The sequence below is a fragment of the Rhipicephalus sanguineus genome, chromosome 2 (genome assembly GCF_013339695.2).
Source record: "Rhipicephalus sanguineus isolate Rsan-2018 chromosome 2, BIME_Rsan_1.4, whole genome shotgun sequence".
Classification (NCBI taxonomy): Eukaryota; Metazoa; Arthropoda; class Arachnida; order Ixodida; family Ixodidae; genus Rhipicephalus; species Rhipicephalus sanguineus.
In genome coordinates this window covers 214,041,449-214,064,948 of record NC_051177.1, presented here as the reverse complement: position 1 = coordinate 214,064,948, position 23,500 = coordinate 214,041,449, and positions in this window count along the sequence as shown.

Genomic DNA, 23,500 nt, shown 5'->3' with positions numbered 1-23,500 from the left:
TCAAACCGAAACTGGGGCTGTGTCTGTAATGAGCAGCTTGTAATTAATTACCTGTCGCGCGCTGCAGCAAACGATGTGCCGTGTTATGACTAACAGGCCCCCAGCAACACATTGCAGCAAAAAGCGCGGGGCGAAAATTTTTGTGTCGGGAATCCTTTAAGGTGATGCATCGGGAAATTCAGCCGAAGGAAAGTGCTGGTTCTGCGCGCATTGGACCGAAAGCTTACGGCAAGTCGATGCAGCAACGACGGCACCTCGGGAACGCTGTCAACTCCCCACTCTCTTGCCATGTGCACCAGCAATAAATTAGATTAAGAAGCTTATTGATTAAGCATGGAAGCATCGGATCTTCATACCTGCATGGTGCGCTGAGCCCTGCCTAAGGGTCTCATTGGAGGGGCCGTAACTATTAGTGGAACGAAATTATGCAATATGTTTTGAATGAGTGTGAAAGCTGATGTGGAGGAGAATAAGTGGACAAATTTTAAGAAATACAAAAAAAATGTTTTTTAATTGTCAAAAATTTCCATTGTTCGGTGTTTTCTTGAACTTAGCCCGATCGTATCTCTTTACTGAAAAGCTACATAAACATAAGATTCTGAAGTTTGGTAGATAATTATGCGAAGAACGTAATGCGGAATTTTGGTCGCTCTACTACAAGGCTTTTTTGAGATGTAAAGACCTTCAATGTGAAGAAAATAACGTCTCCTGGGCCAAATTTGAGGTTTTTTATAAAAACATCTACACTACACATGAAAACTAAAAATACCTGAGCAGAAGCAAGAACACGCATATATTTACCTAAAGGAATTCAGCTACCTAACTTTAACATATTTCGTGCAATTAATAACGAAAGGTGGCCAAAACAGCAGAGCCGATGAGCGCTCCACTCCACCTCTTCGCCATTATTGATTTCCTGTACTTCGAAGAAATTTTGGGCGGAAAGCAAATTGCGTATTTGTTCTTTCCACTCATCAGGCAATATTATATAAAATTCTGAAATAAATTTAAGAGATCGACCAGCCATCGTTTGTTAGATCTTACGGGGAATCACCCATCTATACTGTCAGTTTTACGGCGTGTAATGCGTCCGTCTCACATATACGACCACTTTTTAACAGTAGCGAATAAGTTCTTCACACACGTCGTGTGGGAGCAGGTTCAACACAAATGCAAAAACATTTAGCACCGCGGTATTCAATATTCTTGGCAATAACACACACAGCAATAACGTGTGCTCAGAGTAGCACTCACAGCCACCTACCTTTCTGAAGAAAACATGCTGGCAGCGTACACATTGCGACGCCCACCGGTGTTCAGGTGACGTGACGAGTCGGCGTTGGCTGACAACCCCGTTTGCGGGCATCCGTCGCTGTAGATACAATGTGGTGAGTTCCCGACGTGCACGAAATGTAACGTCAATTCTCCGTGCCACAGCGCGCGTTGCGAGAAACTATTCCGGCGCTATTCATCGATTATGTGTGGAAGCATTTGAAGACGGTGTGTTCCGAGACTAATCGCGTCTATCACCAACAAAGGAATCGTGCTTGGGAAGTTGACGGCTGCTGCTCACTTAGCTTCACGCGTGCCGCTCATCATGCCGGGTGTCCTAGCTATCTTTAGCCAAGGGTTAAAAAATACAATATTAGAGGCAGGCGAGCGAAATCATTTGCAAACTGCTGACAGCCACCTTGTGCACACTCTTAGAACAAAGCGAGTGCCCCGACGCCCTTTGAGAGAGTTTTGGCTTGTCCCGCTGGGCACTTCCTTTTCCGGGGTGAAACACCTCCCTCTAGACAGGGAGTGATTCAACGCCTCCTCATGGAGTACAGTACTCCGTCTGCGATAGAGTGAAAGCACTCCTCCAAGGGAGTAAAACTATCACGTTGAAACAGCTTTGAAATAAAATTAATCGAGCACAGAAAAGGGCACATTCATGCACGCACGCATTCACATAACCAAAACACGTAGACCGCTCCCAAACAAAACGCATACATTAGAGGAATTTAGTCTGTCCGGCACACCACATACGCAAAATGCTTTGCGTGCACCGGAAGACCAGGTGTGAACTTCGCATGCGCACGCCCGGTAGACATGGCCGCGCCGCCGAAAGCGATTGCCGTCCACCTCAAATCTATCAAGTGGCCGTCGCGCGCTCTGTCGCTCGCTATCTCCGAACTGATGCTTTTATTTGCTTTAGGTTCACGTCCTTAAGCTTCGACAGCAAGGTATTCGTGTCGATTCGGCACCGTTTTCGAGAGCCACACTCAAATAATCAATGATGTAGGCTTAACGAGTGACAATCCCGGAATCTTGGAGGTCATACATTATGTGTTTGTTAGTTGTTTTTATCCTCCATAGCTGGCGCAACATGACGTGGCGGCAGCTACGGCTCACGCTATCCGGTAATGCGCTACGCCTTCGCTTTACCGGAATGCCGGACAGGCTAAAATCCTCCATTAAAACAGAACCTTCCCGCTCTCTTAGGGAGAGATGTGAACGCAGGTGCGATGTTAGTGAGCGTTTCGCTACACTGTTAGTCAAATACTCGCTGGAATCCACGCCTGCCTGCAGGAAATCCGTTCAAATTAGGGCCGCTGCTAGTCAATTCATTATGCGACTCCGTAGGCGGCTCCCAGAGAAAGCAACACAATAGCCTTGACGTGGCTTTTGCAGAATTTTAGTTTATATTTTTCCTTGCTAGGTACGGCCTGCAGCGCTTATGTGTGGCGTCATGTCAATAGGCGGCCCTAAAGAGGCTCCGAAAAATAAGAGAAATTCTGGCACTCGAACAGCGTTTCATGGAATAATTTCATTTCTGTAATACTTATCTCTAGGCATAATTAGAAAATGGACGTCAATGTAAACACGCACATATGACAACACTTACAAATCGCACACAACACAGGAAGCGAACTAATAACCACAAGCACCGAAAGCAGACACTGTAACCACTACGCCACAGAACGACCGCAGGCTTCGTTGACTTTTCACGGCCTTATATATTTACAAAGTGGTTTACAACTAGAGGGCGGAGCTTGCTACTTCTTTTTTTTTTTTGCATCACCGGCGTGTGTTTGCGAGTGAATTAGGTTAGTAAATAGTTAGCGCGGCGCCATGAACTCACAAGGCCACCGTTAGCACCTTCAGCTCTGACTTCCGTTCGTCGTTTGTCGTGCCGCACGAGAAATGATAAACGTGTGTTTTTTGTGTATTCACCATACATCATGGATGTCTAGCTCGCCCGAAAATTTGCTGATACCGGCATGCCAAGTACCTTAAGTAGCGAAACTGGAGTATGTGTATTCTACGAGCGTATGCTGTGGAGCAGTTTTGGTTATTTTTGCCGCGAGCTGCAAGTGTCTGCAGTGCGTTCTCATCTGTTCGAAGACCATCATCTATCGCATATATTTGTTACATACGTCGATGTCAGAGTTCCAAGGGCATTTTAGCGTGCACCTATACAAGCATGTGCATTTATTGCGCGTGTAGGGGCTGTTGCGAGCTGCACGCAGGGTCAGCGGCACCTCCGAGCAGTTAGACGAATATAGTCAGTCAGTCAGACGAATATAGTCATAGTCAGTATTTAATTGCTTTTATACTCGTAGACTAGGTACCCTTTTACTATATAACCTCTACTCTTCCGTATCACGCCGCCGTTAAAATGTATGTCGAAGGCGTCCACTAAGGTTAAGCGGTGTCCATTAATTCGGGAGTGTCATGTCTCCCTTAAAATAGAAAAGATAATACTGTTGCACTTCTGTATTGTGAACGTCCGCGTGCAGTTTGCACTACTCCGGAAAAGATTGTGCAGTACCTATTTAAAAAATGGCATTATTGTATGCCTCAGTGAAACAGCTGTTCTTCAGAAAATAAGGTTTCATTTTAATTGGTAGGATATTTTTGTCAGGGCAGGACACAACTTGACATTTTCGTGATTGAGGATTACACATAGCACGAACATAAGTGCAGCAGATAAATAAAAACTGAAAAAAGTGGGTGCCACGTGCACTCCTACTGTAGTTGATGTCCAAATGGATTATACAAATTATGCAACCATTGATAAATGATCAACCCATCCGTGTTCGATCACTGTGGATCTGTTTCCGTTTACTGCCTGTCGCTTATTTGCACGATGTTTTGCAAGAATAATTCGTTCAACCCATCTGTTAGAACGCAAGAATTACCTGCAGCATACAGTGGTTCTCAAGGGGGGCCGGGGGGGGGGGGGGGGGGTTCAGCGAAGCCATTTCTGGGGGTCCGCGAAACACATCATCGAACAAAAAAGAAAATACGCCTTTTTTGAAGGAACAATATGTCCAGTGACAACGGTTCCTTCTGATTTTTGGTACGTTTCACCGCACAACGGTATTGCGTATCGGCGGAGCTGTCTTACGCTTTTCCCTTCTCAATTGCTGCAAAGCTTTTACTGCAATTTTCCACGACATGTGCTTTTCCAGGCTTGCGTATTTGAAGAGAGAGCGTAGCAAGAAACAGCTGAAATGTGGCTGCAGACCGCACAACCTATTGACAAGCTGTTGAGATTGAATTGGCGTGACACTTTAGTTTGACCATTCTTTGCCACGGAGAAACACAAGGCACCTATTTCAAGCTGCATTTGTGCTGATTTAGTAGACCCCCCCCCCTTTATCTTTCACTGCAAGGTTCTCTTATCACCTCCACCCAGGGCTGGGCAAAGATACTTTGAAATTGTATCGCGATACGATACAAGATACTCGGGCAAAAAATATTTGAGATACAGATACAAGATACTCGCGGAATAATTGTATCCGATACAATACTTCCCAATTGTATCTTAAGATACTTCGATACATTTGCAAATTTGCTCTTCTAGATCTTTAAAATGAAGCAGCAAAGGCCTATGTAGAAATGTGTTTACTTGAAGAAAATTGCTTAACTGCTACCAGCTTTGTTTAATTTTAACAAAATACTTGTTTGTGTCACAAGATACAAACTTTCTTGCTCAAGGCGTATTAGTTTCATTTCTAAACGACTTATTGGGATTTGTTTTGCTGCTTAACCAGACAGCTCTTTCACTGCTGCGCTGTTGTTTTTGCTTCACACTTTTGCAGTTTATTGATGTCGCTGCCCTACTTGGCGACCACCTAGCTGGTTACCATCTACTTGCAAGTGCCTCCGCACGATGGCGCAAATACCGCTGTGCTGTCTCACCTTATTCGCAAGCGTATTGTTTTCGTAATACCGCATCCACCGACAGGTGTACAGCAGCAACAACGTTGGTAGCGATATTGTTTCTGACGCGTCGTGTAAAGACGATGAACTACATAGTCGGCGCTCACAATTGATTGAGGACATAAAACTGCAGTAATTTTTCATATTTTACTTATCTGCTGGTGTAAAGCGTTCGTTAGCAACATATTCACTGACGTGCAATATTTTACCGTTTGTTCTCCGAGAGAACCTGAGCCGCCAGGAAACGTCTCAGACGTATTCTAGAGGCGCAAAACGCCGCAGGTTTTCACTGCTATTCACACTATTGCCACTTCTAGCTCTGCTTACCTGCGGATTTGTAACAATAAGAATACTTTAAGGAGACCTAAAAAAAGGAAAACGAATATATTTAAGTCAAATAGCAAGGTAGTTCCGTATGAAACAATCAAAGTGAATAAGTATACAGTTCGTTTCACGTAAGTAGAACCCAATATTCAAAAAACAAGTGATTAACCGCCGCTGAATGAAACCAAAAGTATTTGGTTTGCCGTTATGTGGCACTCGTTATGGTATGTGTTGTACTAAGCTTAACGGGTTAATTAAATAAGGTCAATTATGCGACATTCCGACGTTTTTAATATTCACTTTAGGGCCAACTGCGCTTCGACACATCGTAGAGCGAATTTAAAAACGACCGACGCAACTTTTTTGATAGCGTACATGCTGCGTGGTGAATATTTTCGGGCTTTTAGAGAAAGACCGCGAAATATGAAATAAAACCACGTTCGCAGACAGTTAAAACATAAAAATAAAGCAGAGAACGTATTTTAGCAGCAGGTTACAAAAGACGTTTTACAATAAACAGACGGGCGAAAAACTATGCAGAGGACTAGGTAATGTATGGGATGCAAAAAAAAAAAAACGGAAGACAGCAAAGAAAGCACTTGTACTAACAATCAAATTATCATTAGAAGAACTTCTTGAGTATTTTAGCATGAAGAACAAAGATACAGTACGTCAAAGTATTTCCTGTTGCGGAAATGCTTCTTCTATTGCATCTAACGTCAGCAACGATAGTGGGACGGTCGCTAGAATCTCCTTTGCAGGTAATTCGATCTGATCGCACTTTGCAAGTCAAGCTTGCGTTCAGAAGATGTTTCAAATCGCTGATGTGTGAAAGACGCGAGACGCCAAGCGGCCCCATTCTTGCATTCTTGAGACATTGCAACGAAGCATCACGCAAGACAACCTTCGATGGCGACAGTGTAGCGGCATCAGAATTTGTGCAAAAGACGCCGCACGCATTGGAGTACGCAGCAGTGTGCAGGGTCTATGAACAAGTGTCATGACATCAACCCAACTAAAAAGAAAGAAAACATATAGAACAAAAGGTAGGCTGCGCGTAGACGTTCGCACGCTTGTTTTTGTCGCGATCGCTCGAGCGCCATCACGTAACGTGACTCTGCTCCACCAATAGGGACCCTTAAACATCATCACCTGTGCTCGCTGGAGCGCTCTGGCGGAAAGATACAAGGATGTTACTGTCGTTAGTTTTATTCAGGTGGCTTAGTGGCAGCAATATCAGCTTGAGAACCGGAATTCCGGTCGACGTTTATTGTTTCGCATGGTGGTGTTTCTATAGCAGTATCTTGTATCTTAAGATACACGATACATTATTGAATGTATCGGAAATACAGATACAGATACTCGTTTGGCAAGACGTATCGCGATACAGATACAAGATACCCAAAGAGTATCTAAGATAGTATCGAAGATACATGTATCTTCGATACTGCCCAGCACTGCCTCCACCAGTCCACAAGGGTTCCTCGAAACATCCACTGACCTATATGTCAGAGCATGAACAGTTTCTTCTACATGCAAAATGACTTTTTGTTTCAGTGCATTACAAATTCTTAAACTTGAAATGATACAATAAATGCTGCTTGTAGTACTTTATTGGAATCAAAGCAATAACATCCACAATGTCAATGTAAAAATATATATTTTCATCTACGACAGAACCTATATTCATTATGGAACAGATGAAACAACACACACAATGCAACCTGAGCACTAAATCACAGCAGTAAAATAATATGAAAGTATAGTTCTAAAATTCATCACAAAGCACAGCACATACACTTCGCAATGCCAGTATGCAAGTACAATCCAAAGAGATGGCATACACAGCAGTGGCGTCGCCAGCGCCCCCCCCCCCTCTGAAATTGTTTTTGCTCTGGCATACAAAGCCCAAAACGACACTTGACCGCATCTGCCTGACCGGCCCCCACTTCAAGTTCCTGCCTATGCCTCTGATGCACAGAGAACCTGGTGTCCGCCTACACATGACGGCAACTCGATAAATCAATAAGGGCTTCCAACACTTCTGAGAAATGTGACTGTGCAATAGGCATGTTGGTGTACCATTTTTCTTTATATCGCATTAGTTTGCCCTCAGGCATGAAAACATGTTACACATGATTGTGCAGTTCACTTTTTGCATAAAGACGTGTGGTGTCGACCATGGATCCACCTGCCAAGGTATGTAAACACAGTCGCCTGTATTCACATATTTTTAAGAAATGTAAATTTATAAAGTTAAGCTTGGGAACATGGCATTACTTCACAACCTTATTCACCCGTATTATTATGCATAAGTAGTAGACCAATGGTTACAATATTTACACGCCAGCTAGTGCTCGGAGTTAGGCAATCACATGCTTTGAATTAAAAATTGCCTATCAATACTGGTGGTGGTTTGGCACATTAGTGCCAAGGACTGGTTAATGCCATGAACAGCTGTAAAACTGTCAAGAATCATGCTTAATAAATTAAATGAGTTTACATTCAGCATCTTTTCAAGCCATGCAAAATTTTCAAATGCACACTGTTATTGGAACGTTTGGACACAGCACCGTGCATAACACAGTGCTGCAGTCCAAATGCTGACAATCCTAAATACTGAGAGACGTACAAGATCATCAGTATAGTACACTGTAAGGCACAGGAGTGCTCGCAGAAGAGACCGTCTTGTAGACAAACAGGTGGGCCAGAACTGTTGGTGTTTTGCCAAAAGTGTTCAGTCCTCCTGAAAAAGATTTCAAGTAAAGAAGTCCATTAAGCTTTCTGCATCCATACAAAATACCAACTTGACTTCTATTACTGCAGAGTTTTCTAAAAAAGCATAAAAATACAAAATTAGGAAGCTGCCAAGTATTTTCTTGTGAGATATGCAATGACTGTGCGGCACACTTTTATTCTTGTAATGTCTAGAAAGACGCAGCTTTATGATACAGAAAGACGAGGCTCACTTGCTTGTCCATGTTTTGCTGCCATGCTTTTATACACGTAGCAAAAGGACAAGGTACAATAGCTAGTGTGCAGTGTTGCTTGTTGTTCGTGAGGCAACTCCTATTAGAAAAATAATTCATTTATCCTCAAAACTTACTGCAAGTTTTTCCCAAATAAATTATTTAAAATCCTAGGCTAGACGGGACAAAATAGAGATATATACTTATGAGGTATGCCACAGTGGACAGCCTCGATTTTTTATTTTACATTTAAATATAAAATTCTGCTTATGCCAAAGTAACATCTAAACGTTGTCTTTCTCACTGCACTTCTGACTAAACCAGCGCTGTACATAGCACCTGCCTATAAGCACTGCACCATCCTGCTTCTGCCAACTATGAAATGCGTGCGCATTGAAAATGTTCTATGCTGCCTACTGCTTGCTATTACCTTAAATGTCACCTAGCCAACACAAACGTACTAGACAATCAATTAATATAACTATCATGTGTATATGAATGTAAAAATTTTTCTAACAGCGATAACTCAAATCACGAGGCGCATGCAGCCCATCCTGTGTAATGTTCACCTCTGTTCATCACATTTACTTATTTGGAAAGACTAATGAACTCGCAACAAACTGGTTCAGCCTTGTGGTTTCAAGATAGAAATCAGAGCACGGAGGCAGTGCATTACCTTTCAAATTGACTTTATTAAGGGAAGGTTTTGAATAAGCACAACAGCGAAAAAATATCTGCCACTGTGAATAAAACTTACACCTAAATTTCATAGTTCAGGGCTTAAGCCTCATTTCAAGCAGTTACAACCACAGGTCGGCATACTCACTCAGACTGATATCGAGACGTGAGTCTGAGTGAGTCCAGGTGAGTAAAGTTTTTGTGAGTCTGATTCCGAGTGAGTTCGGTTGAGAAAAATTATGGTGAGTCTGAGTGAGTCCGGTTGAGGGAAATTTTGGTGAGTCTGAGTCTGGGTGCGCCCTTAAGGGAAAATATATTGCATCAGTGAGTTGGAGTGAGAGCCACATTTTTTGCAGACCTATGGTCCTATATAGTCAACTTCAACATTAGTATCGCTCACATTTATACTCATGTATACTCCCACCTACTTCAACGCGCCACCGCTCATACATCAGTTCTATATTTATTGATTAGAGGCGTGATTTGCGGAACTTCTTCACGGAAAGTTATTGATAACATATATCGTGTGAGTCAACTCTTTCAATGAAAAACTCACTTTGAATTGCAAACTCTGGTAACTCGTTTTTGAAGGTACGTGATCAAAAGGTGCTAAGCAGAGCACCGATTAGGCGAGATATTGGTGTTAAAGAACATTGACACTATGGTAGAAAGAGCTATTTACAGGCTAACGGACTCATGAGTTGACTCACTGAGACTAAAATTGAGCCGTGAGTCTGAGCGAGTCCGAGTGAATTATATCTTGGCGAGTCTGAGTCGGAGTGAGTCCGGCTGAGAAATATTATAGCGAGTCTGAGTCCGAGTGAGTCTGGACGAGGAAAAGTTTGGTGAGTCTGAGTCCGAGTGAGCCCTAAGGGCAAGATATGTTGAGTGAGCTCCATGTTTTTTGCCGACCTATGGTCACAACAGGACTAACATTGGAGTCGCAAATTTGTGAACGGTTTTGCAACTGCCCAACATAAAAATAAAATTACACACCATAATAACAATGCGCTGGTGAGCTTCAATGTACTTCGATGTACATGCCACTTCATTGTTAAGGTAATGCATCACAATACTGACCATCTGAAGCAAAACGCAAAGGCGAGCTTGTGGGCGTGTAGTAGGTGAGGTTCAAGTTTAGGTATATATTTTCTGCTGAAGCAGTAAAGCTTTCTGTTGTGAGTAAGCGCTCGTGTAGTGGACTTTCTTGTCCTTGTCTTCTTAGCACTGCCATTATATAAGTACTGACCATTTCGCCAGGAACACTATGAATCTCTCACGAGACATTCAGTTTCATGCTACAGCTGTCTAATATCGAGGCACTATACTGTACATTCAATATAGTGTTAAAGGTGTGACAGAGTGTAGGTGCAGATTCTGCATACTGTATCGGATGACTTTGATAAGAGCTACCATGAAATTGGACTCAAAATAGTGGTACTCTCAAGGTTTCCAATGTATCAATGACCTGCTTTTTTAGACGCTCGCATGCATTGCACAGTTCAGAAAGTGATTCTATTTCATCACACTCTCCTAACGAGATTGCTGCTACCAACTCAGGTGCTGTGAAGCATCCAGATCAGCTTCAGGAGTTCTTATTAAGCTGCTGGCGTCCACAGCTGCACAGCGTTGCATGTGCCATCTTGAGCACCACCTGCAAAGTAAAACAAATTGTAGATTTTTTTGCAGTGACTCACTATTTCATGCTGCACTAAACAGCTGTAAAGCACACCAATACCTAATTCAGATGGTAGAAATTCAGTTTGACGTCCATGCATGAAACAATCTGTTAACTCTAAATTTATTATCCTAACGCACTCGAAATAATTCAGTACATAATACAAAACTGGCAGCGTAGATAAAGCGTTTTTCATTACTCTGGGAAAACAGATTCCACAGCTGTAAGATTTTTTCCTTGCTGCTCCTATTTTATGTTAGCATTGAAAGCGTTGCTGTGCTTCTTACGTAAAAGTGACCTTAGAGACAGACATTAAAGGCGTCATACTCTTTCCTGTTTTGTTCTTTTTCTGTAAAGTTTCTTTTGTATTATCCTTTATTCCTCGCACCTTCTTCCTCTGCACAGCATGGCCAGCCAGTTTAAGAACTGGCTAACCTGCCTGTCTTCCCATCTATTTCTTTCTTTCCTGCCTTCATTTTAAGTCTTGCTGCATTTACAAATATACACATCAAGTTCATTAGTGTAGTGTTGCCAACTGCACAAACATGCATAACCTTCACACTACAGCCAACCAAAACTGCGCTGCCTGTGTGAGACAAAAAAGCAAATATTTGCAGTTTGAAGCTCACTCTACAGCTATCATTTCGTCAAAAACACAGCATTTGAGTTTCTGATAAATTAAGTAGTTTGTCGTGTATCATGCTAATAGAAGAGCTCAAAACAAAGCATGATACAGCATGGAGTAGGTGCACAGCTGCACATCCTTTGAGAATTTGCGATAGAATCATCTGGTGACCTGCGTGTCATTGTCTACTGCTTCTGGTGCCGCACTAAACTCAATATTTACATTGATCAAGAAGCATGAAGGTAGGAAGTTTAGATATGACTGACAGAAGTAAACCATAAGAAATTGTGAAAGGTGTTCTGTTCTCGCTGAACATTAGTTTTTTATAACGGTGATAATGTTTAAGGGCTGCTTAGCCTTGCTTCAAAACTTCATAATAGTCTTATGCGAGTCACATTATTTTATGATTGTCCCTCTGCCATCAGGATTGCATTGAGCTGAATTGCACTGATGTGACTGAATAAGTCTGGCACAGCTAACACATCTTCTTCTGGATGGGAATATCCGCATGAAATCCAGTAAAGTTCAAGATGTCTCCAAATATGTCACAATATTGCTACTAATTAAGTGACAATATCGTAAAATGCATGTGCTTCACCATACACGCTGTCACTTAGCAGACAACTGACGCATATTGTCATAATCATATTTTTGCAGCATAAGTTATTCGCTCTAGTCCAACCTAATGACGTAATTAGCTTATGGTATGCTGTTTTTTTTTTCTTAGACACGAACAAAGTGCGCCACGCAAAATTGTTATCCAAAAGCATTCCCACTTACTAATATTACGGTTTTGGAATAGCGTACGCAAGGCCCGTAGCCCCCCGGGGGGGGGGCGAAATTCTCATGGAGGGGGGTGTTTTACCGAAAATAAATTATGAAAATAGGTGTTTTTCTAAAAAAGTAAGGGCCGCAAAGGAGGGCTCCGGAAGTTTCGCCCATCTGTTTGTCTTTAACGTGCACTGACATCGCGAGTACACAGGCGTTTAGCGTTTCGCCTCCATCGAAATGCTACCGCCGCTGCCGAGATCGAAGCCGCGACTTTCGGGACGGCAGCCGAGCACCGCAATCATCGTACACGGAGGCTGACAACAACTTAATCAAATAAAAACAAAAGTTAGCGTTAATGCACAGACGACGGAGTGATAACCACGGCCTCTCGCTTGTGTATACTCTCTGAAAGCACGCTGCCGCATTCGCGCTTTACGGCAAGCAAAGAAATTATATAGCATAAATTGTCTTTATTGAGGCGTACGCGCTCTTGGATAGACGGCGTGCGAAGCCTGTGCCTTCACAAAAGCTCTTTATACGCGAATCAGGCATCACACGTATGTGCGCGTAATGCTTATTCTATTTTGCTTTTTATTGTATTTCCACGCGACACACTGTGCAGCACTACACACCTGAGCGACGCGAAACTAAGAACACAGAAGCACCAATTACCGTTTGCATTTCCGAATGTGCCGAACCAGGTGCTGGCCGCACACGTATGCACAAAGGTGCAAGCTCGCTTGAGTTTCCAGACCATCATGAAACCAACGCGCTCACAGTACGGGATGTTGCACTGCCGTCTCTAAATGCTGTTCACGTCCAGCGTCGAGATCACAGTCGCGCACACGCGGGACACGGGCACGCACTGCCGACACAGCTGACCAGTTAGGAAACTTCTATGATCGGGCAACGGAAGAAAATGGCGAAGGCAGCGAGCAGCGACGGGCGACCAGGGCGATGGGGAGACTTCGACTTCAGCACGCACGCTTCTCCTCTCTTGGTGTGTGTGTGTGTGTGTGTGTGTGTGTGTGTGTTGTTTCTTTCCTCGCTGGCGCATGCGTCGTAAGGTTGCGTTATCCTGTTTCTCTCTCGGGGGCGCATGTAACAGCCCTCCCGTTTAGCGGCCGCTTGAAGAAAGTCGCGTTTACACATTTTTTAACGCGACAGCGTGATAGAGCTCGTTTCGCAGAAATTCCGGTGTTGTCGGCGTCATTGGTTCTGAGTGAAAAAAGCAGCTCTGGTCATGAGCGAAAATTCGAGGGCGTTTGCACTTTGGCGTTCCTTGCGGCACTGTGTATACTTCTCCACCGAGAAGCGAAGGCAAGGTAGCGATTGTGAAGGCGATAGTGTGCGTGTCTCTGTGTCCATGCGTGTGTACGAATATCGCTGTCGCGTTTTAAAGCCGAAACGTAAGAGTCCCCCTACCCTTTTTTTCTTTTTTTTTTGTCGGGCTTTTTGTCCACAGCATTTTATTGCGTACGCTGCGGCGCGCCGCCTCTAGTTAGTGTATAACTAGTACCTGACTCAGAGTGTGCGTACGTGTGGACGTTATCGCGTGCAATATTATCGCGGATTCTTTGTGCATGTCAGCTGTTTTCGTCGCGATAACTTGACGAGGAATGTATCGCCGTCACTTCTTCGATTGAGCTACTGTCAATGATATTAGACTGCACGAACTTTTCTTTACAGCTCCTTATATTTGGAGAGGTGCAAGACTAGAACAAGCTCTGAAACAAGCTCCTATATGGCAAGAGAGTAAAACAACCTTTCACTCTCGTGGGATGCAGGAGTGGAACAGGCACTTTACTCTGTCTCGCCAGGAGGAGTAAAAGGCCTTTTCACTCCTGGCAAAAGAGAGTAAAGCGCCTCCCTGTAAGAGAGTATAATGAGACCTGCGGGATTAACAAAGCTCTTTAACTCTCACTGCAGGAGTTTCAGTTCTTAGAGTGCACTACAGACAATTTCTTGTTTTTTTAATTCAATAATATGTTAATTAGGATTAGTTAACTAAAATGCTAAATATTGACTTTATGCAAGAAATGCGACTTGCAAAGTTCGAGAGCGTCTTCAGAAACCCCCGTTGCATTATTTGCATAAAGAAAGTCTCACGTATACCATTTTTTCTAAGCTGCGAAGGAAGCCCGCAAAATACAAAAAAAAAACACCTGAGTAGCGCATTCGCGAGCAGCGAAGGTGCTGCTATCAGCCGTGGTTTGAGCGAACGATATCAGCTGCGGCCGCACTCGCCGGCTCGTTGCAGCGGTAGGCCGCTATGTTAACGGTGGTTTCTTGGCCCGTGCTCGCTACAACTTGCACCGTCACGTGCGCCAACTGGCTCACGCGGAACCAAGAAACCACATGAATCTATATACCGGGTGTGCCAGCTATCCTTAATAGCTGGGACACCCGGTATATTGATTGAAGAAGTTCAGCCTAAGCCAGCGACCGCAGCATAAAACACACAGCAACGTCACGCACAAAAATCAACCGCATCAGCATAAACACAATCACCACGCCATGACCACGTCGTAGCAGCGCGGAGCGACGTCAGGAAAGAAAAAAAATTCGGCAGATCCCACGCACTGTGGGAATCGATGTAATGCGAAGGCAGCCAGCAAAGAGCTGCATACATCGCCTTGTTTTGTCTTTGAGCCAATGAATCATTCATGCCATGGCATCTAGTCCACCATATATCGCATGTTTGCCATGCACGCATGCATGCACAATCTAGTATACACCATGCCAATGAAACGCATATTCTGGTATATACAATGCATGACCTGTCGCTTATGTTCATCAGGCACTCGTGTCGTGCCATACCATTTTGGTATATATCCAGTTAACAAAAACGGCCGGAAGCACACCATGACAGTGGCATGTAAATCATAGCGTACATGACACGCATAACATAGTTCGCATGTTAAGACCTCTCATTTATGTTCGTCATACAGTCACAATCGCGCAATATTAATTTTGGTGTATATCAAACGAGCGAAATGGCCGCGAGTGCACCACGAGTATAGCATGTAAATCATGCCATACATGACATGCATGTCATTATTTTCATGTTAACACCTGTTCATTTACGTTCGTCATACAGGTCGCTTCGGCGCAATACCAATTTGGTGTATATCAAGCTAGCGAAACGGCCACGAATGCACCATCAGCGCGGCAGGTAAATCATGACATACATGGCATCATGTCACGGTTTTCATGTTACCACCCGTTATTCATGTTCGTCATACAGTCGCGCCCGCGCAATGCCAATTTTCGTATATATCAAGCTAGGAAAAACGGCCGCGAATGTATAATGAGTGTGGCTTTCGAATCATGTTGTACATGACCTGCATGTCATGTTTCCATGTTACCACCTCTCATTTACGTTTCGTCATGCAGTCGCGTCGCGCAATACCAATTTTGGTGTATATCATGGAAGCGAAACGGCCACGAATGCGCCATGACCATGACATGTAAATCATGTCATGCATGTCATGATGTTAATGTTACCATGTCTCATTTACGTTCGTCATACAGTCGCTGCGCGCAATACCAATTTTGGTGTACATCAAGCTAGCCAAGCGGCCCGCGAATGAATCATGAGCGTGGCATGTAAATCATGACATACGTGACATGCATGTCATAGTTTTCATCTTACCAACTGTTATACATGCTCTTCATACAGTCACTTCGCGCAATACCAATTTTGGTTTATATCATCTACTGAAACGGCCGCTAGCGCACCATGAGCGTGGCATGTAAATCAGGTTGTACATGACTTGCATGTCATGATTTTCATGTTACCACCTCTCACTTACGTTCGTCATACGGTCGTGGTCGCGCAATACCAATTTTGGTGTTTATCATGCAAGCGAAACGGCCCGCAAGTGCACCATGAGCGAGGCATGTAAAATCATGACATACATGTCATAGATGTCATGGTTTTCATGCCAGCATCTGTTATGCATGTTCTTCATACAGTCCCACAGCACAATACCATTTTGGTGTATATCAATCTAGCGAAACGACCGCGAGTGCGCCATGAGCGTGGCATGTAAATCATGTCTACATGACATGCATGTCATTATTTTCATGTTACCACGTGTCAGTTATGTTCGTCATACAGAAATGTCTCGTCATACCAGTTTTCGTATATATCCCTTCATTTAAACGGCCGCGAGCGCCCAGAGACCATGTCATGTAAATCATGCTGCACATGACATGCGCGTCATGATTTGCATGTTAGGACCAGTCATTATGTTCGTCATGAATTCTTGTCACGTCGTACCAATTTTGGTGTATATGAAATTAACGGAACGGCCGCAAGAGCCTAAGGTCGTGGAATGTAAATCATGCTGTTCATGACATGCCTGTCATGATTTTCATGATATGACCTGTCATTTATGTTCGTAATAAGGCCATGTTATGACACACCAATTTTGGTATACATCCGATTAACGAAACGGCCAGGAGGGCACAAAGTCGTAGGCGGCTAGATAGATAGATAGATAGATAGATAGATAGATAGATAGATAGATAGATAGATAGATAGATAGATAGATAGATAGATAGATAGATAGATAGATAGATACGCTCAAAGTCGCAGAAGTTCGCTAACAAATGCTTCGCATTTAATATGAGAGAATAGAGGCCTCGATGCGCGCGCCCCCGCTTAAAGTGGTGTCAGCTTTTGAAAGGACAGGTGCCGCCTCCTCGGCCTTGGCGGCATCGTGACCCCCATTTGACTCCTCCGCCGGGTCACTTCTGCGTGTCGTGCGCGCTGTTGTTAGGTCGGTGTTCGTTTCCCTCCAGTTTTATGCGCTCGCTACCGTCACCACGGCCGCGTGTTGCGTGCCGCAGTGCACCAATCATTCCAAGAACGCCTAGAAGCTGAATCGTCTTCCAAGTGACCCGAAAAGAAGGCTTCTTTGGAGAGTAAAAATGAAACGCGACCAGTGGCATTCGACGAACACATAATCCATTTGCAGCAGGACTGGGCAGTATCGCGATACAAGAGTATCGCGATAGTATTTCAGAGATACTTTTGAGTGTCTGTATTTCTGTATCGAGATACATTTGAAAAATGTATTTGTATCTCAGTAGTGAAATACATTTACGATGTATCGTTTGTATCGCGATACTATGCCGGGCAGGAGCATCTCGTTACATTTCTTTTTGTCGGAAATGAGTTGAGGCGTGCTTCCAAGGGGGGAATGAGGATTTTTTGTTCGTTTGTTTCTATGCCAAGACAGCAAAGGCGCGCCGCCGTCGCCGACAGAAAGGGCGGCGATGGTTTCTCCTCAGCACAGAATGGCCCATGTGGTTAAGCACGCGACGGCCACAGACAGCAGAATCGCGGAGGCAATGTTGTCGGCCTCAGGCCGACAAAAAGTCGCTGTCTCTCAAAGTCATTGCAGCACGCCTAATTTTTTCGGGTGGCAAGCAATTACTTCGTGACCCCCGCGTGGATACCGCCTTGGACCAGAGGCTTTGCAATGCTTCGCGCGCGTTTAGTTCTCAAAGCGGCTGCACTTCGAAAAGCAGTTCCCGTTGTCACGGCGGAAGTGACTAGAAGATGGCTATCTTCGTCGCGCTTTCAGCCACCGCTCCAGCGTGTCGGGGTGCGTTCCTAATTGATCACAAGCGTGAGACGGTCTTTGTGGTACCAGGCTCCCCCACCGACGGAGCCGCCTTCACCTGTTCCGGCTTGCTCAAATGGGTGCTGTAGCGTCGTGGTGGCGACACCCTTCGCCCCAGGCAACGTGTGCTTGCGTAGTTTGGGATGGCGCGCTCTCAGCAGCTGTCCCTGTTTCCACGCCTGTTTAGAGAGATGGCAGGAGCGACTTGGGAGGACTTAAACCCTCTCACCCCCAAACAACGTGATTTTAGGAAGCCAATGTTTGAATTGTGCAGTTTTGACGTATTGGGTTCCATTGCGCGTAGGATATTATGACCGGCTTACATGGGCAGCGGAATCCTCAACCCGCCTGGCCCGGCGCCGACCGGGCAAGACGGCTGAGGATTCCAAAGGCGGGGACCGACTTCGGCTTTCTCAACAGTCAGAAGAACCCACGTGAGGGCGGAAGTGTTTTCGGTATCTAGATAACCCGAGAAGAGATATCGCGACGCTGCAGGGCTTCCCGCTTGGAAGGCGGTTAGTTTATTCACTATAACACGAATTTGTGCTAGTCTGCAGCGGTATAGAGAGACGTTTCTTCTTTCGCGCAAGTCTTGTGCTACGGCCGAACTGACACTGTCTAGAAGACAGCCTATTTGAGATGCTCACAACAGCAACCTTCTCAGCAACGCAGATCTTATGTGCAAAATAAATGCATACTTTTTTTACAATTTACTGCAGTTCATTAGTGATTCGAGTGATTTGCTTAGACTGTGCTGTTTCTAGCATGGCCTCATTTTGTTGTCACCCAGTATGTCCGATTTCGGTGTCTAATGCTTGTTACTCTTACTGTGAAATAGTGTACTATTTATTGAGTTGATACGTGTAATCATATCATTATTACTAATTATGTACTTTGTAACCCCTTGTCTGTTTAATGTCTTAATGGCACTGAGGGTAACTGTAAGTAATAATAAATGAACTAAAAGTATCAATGTGCTGCAACTTTACTTACAACATTATGCTGCACTTATAAATGTCTTTGCAAAGTACGAGCATCCTTGAAATGAAAAAAAGTATTGGAGTATCTGTATTCCGAAATACTTTTTTTTCGTCTTATTGCGAAAAGTAGCTCTGAAATATCCCGTGACGTCCAAAGGCAAGCTATCTCAGTATCTGTATTGTAGGCTTCCAGTTCATGTATTTCGATATCTGTATTCCGGCCGAGTACTCTGCAGCCAGCCCTGATTTGCAGCGTAAGTTTCCAGCCGGTATTAAGAATAGAAATGCAAAGCAAAACACTGCCGGCGTCAACCTTGCGGAAGGAAATTGACGCACTGATATCAGCTGCATACTTAAAAGGTTTTGTTTCACGTGTGCACAATCCTGTATTTTGCTTTGTAAACATTCCTTACTGCACTTGGTTGTTCCTAGTATCTGCTTCGCTATTATTTGTTCATGTAAATGTATGATGGATATGTTATTGCCTGTTTGTCTGTACAGATTATATGCTTCTTTTTTCTAATATATAAGAGTTCGTGCGAATTGTACGTTCCCAAACCACGATATTTTACGACAGACGCCGTAGTGGAAATTTCTACCATCTCCAGAAATGTCTACTGAAATTTCTACATCCCCTTGTTTTTCACGTGCTCCTAATCCAGGTACACGGGCCTCTGGCATTTCGCCTCCATCGATTGGGGCCGCTGCGGCCAGGACTCGATCCCGCGACTTTCGGGTCAGCAGTCGAGCGCCATAACCGCCAGAAAACCACGGCGGGTTCTTATTTTCTATTTTCCTTTCCGTGATTTAAGTGTGCCTTCTATGTTGCTTGATGCCCTGTATGTTTGTGTGCAGTTAAATCTTTTTTATTCTTGACTTTCAATGTTACCTTTTCGCCTGTCTTAAACCATTACGCAGTTCTTGTTTTTTTAGTCATTCACGATCCCTGTGAAGCGGCTAGTGGCACTCCTCATCAGCAAATTCTTCCATGGAGCACTTTATTGTGTGTAATTCCTTCTGTCAGCATAGGCAATAATGCGCACAAATAAATGACCTGTACACTGGATATTAATAGGGCGACCGGCAGGCATTTGCACACACACACACACACACACACACACACACACACACACACACACACACACACACACACACACACACACAACACACACACACACACACACACACACACCACACATTCCATTATTAAACGTAGCCCAAAAAAAACACGGACAAGTAAAGTGGCAACATACACAGCGCTGTGTATGTTGCCACTTTACTTTGTCCATGTTGTGTTGCGCTACGTTTAAAAATGGTATATTACCAACTCGCCGAGCAAGACGTTCTTCTGAAGCACACAGATTCAGTGTTTAAAATTTTTGAGAAAGCATACTTTATTTATTATTTACTTATTTATAAGTAATGTAGTCCATGAAGGCTCATACAGGAGTGCGCATACAAACAGTACTCGCGAAGCGCTATACAAAGAAGACGCATAACAGCAAGAAGACGGTGCAGCATTGTGTACAGCAGGCACGCCATGTCAGTACCATATATGAAACAAAGTCAGTTGTAGAATGACTACCTCATGGAAAACCAGTTCATAAAAACACCACCGGGTCTCTTATGCATTCAGTTAAGACGACTCACGACTCGAAGGCGATAGCCATCTTCCTCTTCTTTTCAGTCGATGTATTGATACTGCCCCGCAACCGTCCGAAAGCTGTGCGCACCTAGCCTGGTTTTGGCATTGCCTCCAGGATCGTAGGCACTTCACCTTGCTTTGCACTGCCTCCGTGATCTGCCCACTTTTTATCAGGCTACGATGTCATATGACGACGGCATCATGTGACGTCACGCCAAAACTTGTCACGTCGTGATGACGTCATATGGTGACGTCATCACGTGACGATGATTTTTGCATCGCTCGTCTGCGACAGAACCGCGGGACGGCCGTAGACGCGGGATGCCGACGCCGACGGTCAAATTTGTGTGTTTGATGAGGTATTTAAGGTTTTCGCATTCAAAAGACCACCGTAACCACTGTACCACCTCGGTAGTACAGTGGTTACGGTGATCGGCTGTTCACCCGAAAGTCGCGAGTTCAATCTCGGCCGCGGCGGTCGGATTTCGGTGGCGGCGAAATACTAGAGGCCCGTGTACTATGCGATGTCAGTGCAAGGTAAAAGCACCAGATGGTCGAAATTCGTGAAGTTCTTCAATAAGGCGTGCCTCATACCATGTCATGGTTTTTGCAAGTAAAACCCCAGATATCATCACTAATAAAAGAGACAAAAAACTACGCAGTGGATCTCCTTCACAAAATGCAAAACAGTATTGGAAACACTCAATGAACTAGTGCAGGAGTTATGTGGAATGTGGTTCCGTCGGCCAAAGAAAACGTGTTTTATGATGTTGTGCGGTCTGTCGACCTGGATGAATTGGGTGATGACGCCGTGTGAGCAGTGAAAAGTTGCATGAGTGTTTCCTGGAAGAGAAACATTCAAGTTACGTTCCAAGAAATGTCGACTGGATACGTTTGGTGAATATTCAAGGCTTTACGTGTTCTTGACTAGTTTGTAATGCATGACATTGCATTTTAGCACGCGATCCGTTTGTCGTGTTCCAGTTGTTTTAAGCACCATCTGAGTTATATTGTGAGTTATAGTTGATGCCAAGCCGCGTGTGCATGTTTTCTGTGATGCTTGTACTGCCTTGACTGAGAATTTCGTTTGTTTTATCAACTTTTGTGCTCTGACCGGCCTCTCGCTGGTGCACTCAAGAGACCTACATTAAATTGTCCGCGCTTTCGTGGTGCGTTTCGGGGGGCCGATAGGCCACCCATGGAATCTGCCGGGTATTGCCACCCGATTAACGGGACGAGTGACATTATTCTGGCGTCCGCGATAAGGACCATTTTGGTCCAAAGTATGAGAAAGCCTTGAGTCGTTGACAGTACTTTCATAATACTTATTGTGTTGCACCGCGTTCCTCGCTAACCTTTCGGCAGAGAGTGTTTTGGTATTCAAAGTTAGGCAGATATTTTGTGCACGCGGCTAGGTTTTGTTTAACGGGTACCATGGATCTCGAGAAGTTCGCCCTTGGTGAGAATCTGAGTCTTTCTGGGGCCGAACTGCGAAAGTGGGTTAGCCAAAGAAAATAGAAGAAAGAAGAGGGCTAAGGAAGAAAAGGCAGAGCATTAAAGCGAGAGGTTGGCGGTGAGATGGCGAAGGAAAAAAAGCAGCACAGCTGGAAAAAAATTTCACCATCTCCCGCTAAAGGGGTCATGATGCGAAGCCGGAGCACTTGCACGATCGCGTTCCGTTGGTTCGTTGGCATGCTACCGACCTCGCGTCGTGGAACGCGAAGAGGAACCTACGCCGTCGTGTCTTCCCTCTAGCCTGGCCGGTAATTCTCCCAAGGCGAGCGGGAACGCGGTCTACAGGCGCGCGAGAGGGGAGCCGCGTAGGAGAGGAGAGAGGGGGAGGGGACGCGCATTAGCGCTCAGCGCCGCTGCACAGGAGAAATTTCGGCATGTCGAGCCCGCATTTCAAGGAGTCAACCGAAGCAAGCGCTGAACGTAACGCGCGCAGCGCTCTACCACTTGAAGGAGAGGAGACTAGAGCAGGAGAGTAGCGCATACCCCGCGAGAGCAGAAGCGAGAACGCAGGAGAAGCGCAAGCAGGTGCTGGTAGAGAAGTGGAGAGAGTAACGCGCAGCTGTTGGAGAGAGGGAAGGAGAGTTGCGCATGCGTAGTGTGAGTGCGAACTAGCACTCCGCGGGACATACCCCTGAGCAAGAAATGCCTTTCCATCTAAAAGAGAGCTAGCAGCTGAGAGTGAGGAGGAAAAAAGAGAGGCGCAAGAGAGACAGATGCAAGCTGAGATGGCTGAGAGAGAAAGGCAACGCCAACACAGATAGAATTCAAACGTCTCCGTTTGCAACAGCTCACAGAAACTCCCGTCCAGGCTAGCGTAGACAGCAGTGAAGGGAACATAACAGCTTATGCTTGAACCCAAGCAAAGTGCTCTTGGCATTTGAGATTTGATAAGAGGAAGTATGACCTTGATGCGTACCTGCCCAAGTTTCAGACGATTGCTAAAAGCCAAAACTGGGCAGAGCCTTAATGGGCCATTGCTTTGAGTACTTTTTTGAGTGGTGAAGCCCTCGTGTGTACGGTAGTGTGACGCCAACCGATGCACCTAAACGCAAACGTGAAACCTGTTTTGCTTAAGCGATTTAGATTCACGGTGGAAGGATTCCGAGATCGGTTTCGAACAGGAAAGCCAGCTGATGGCGAGAAGGCAACGCATTACGCCGCACGACTCAGCGATTATTTTGTCAGGTGGATCGAACTTTCAGAGACGGCACAGGAGTAAGGTGTGCTAAGAGGGCTTCTTATCAGAGAGCAATTTCTTACCAGTTGCCACCAGAGCCTGTCGCTGTATCTAAAAGAGAGGAGAGCTAAGTCGCTTGAGGACATGCTTGAATTGGGTGATCAATTCTTGGAAGCGCAAGGTGGCACGAATTTGGCTAAAGTCAACAAGGAGGGTCCCGAGCATTCGAAGAAATAGACACCAGAAGAAAAGAAGCATACACAGGAGAGTGTTCCACGATGCGTTTTG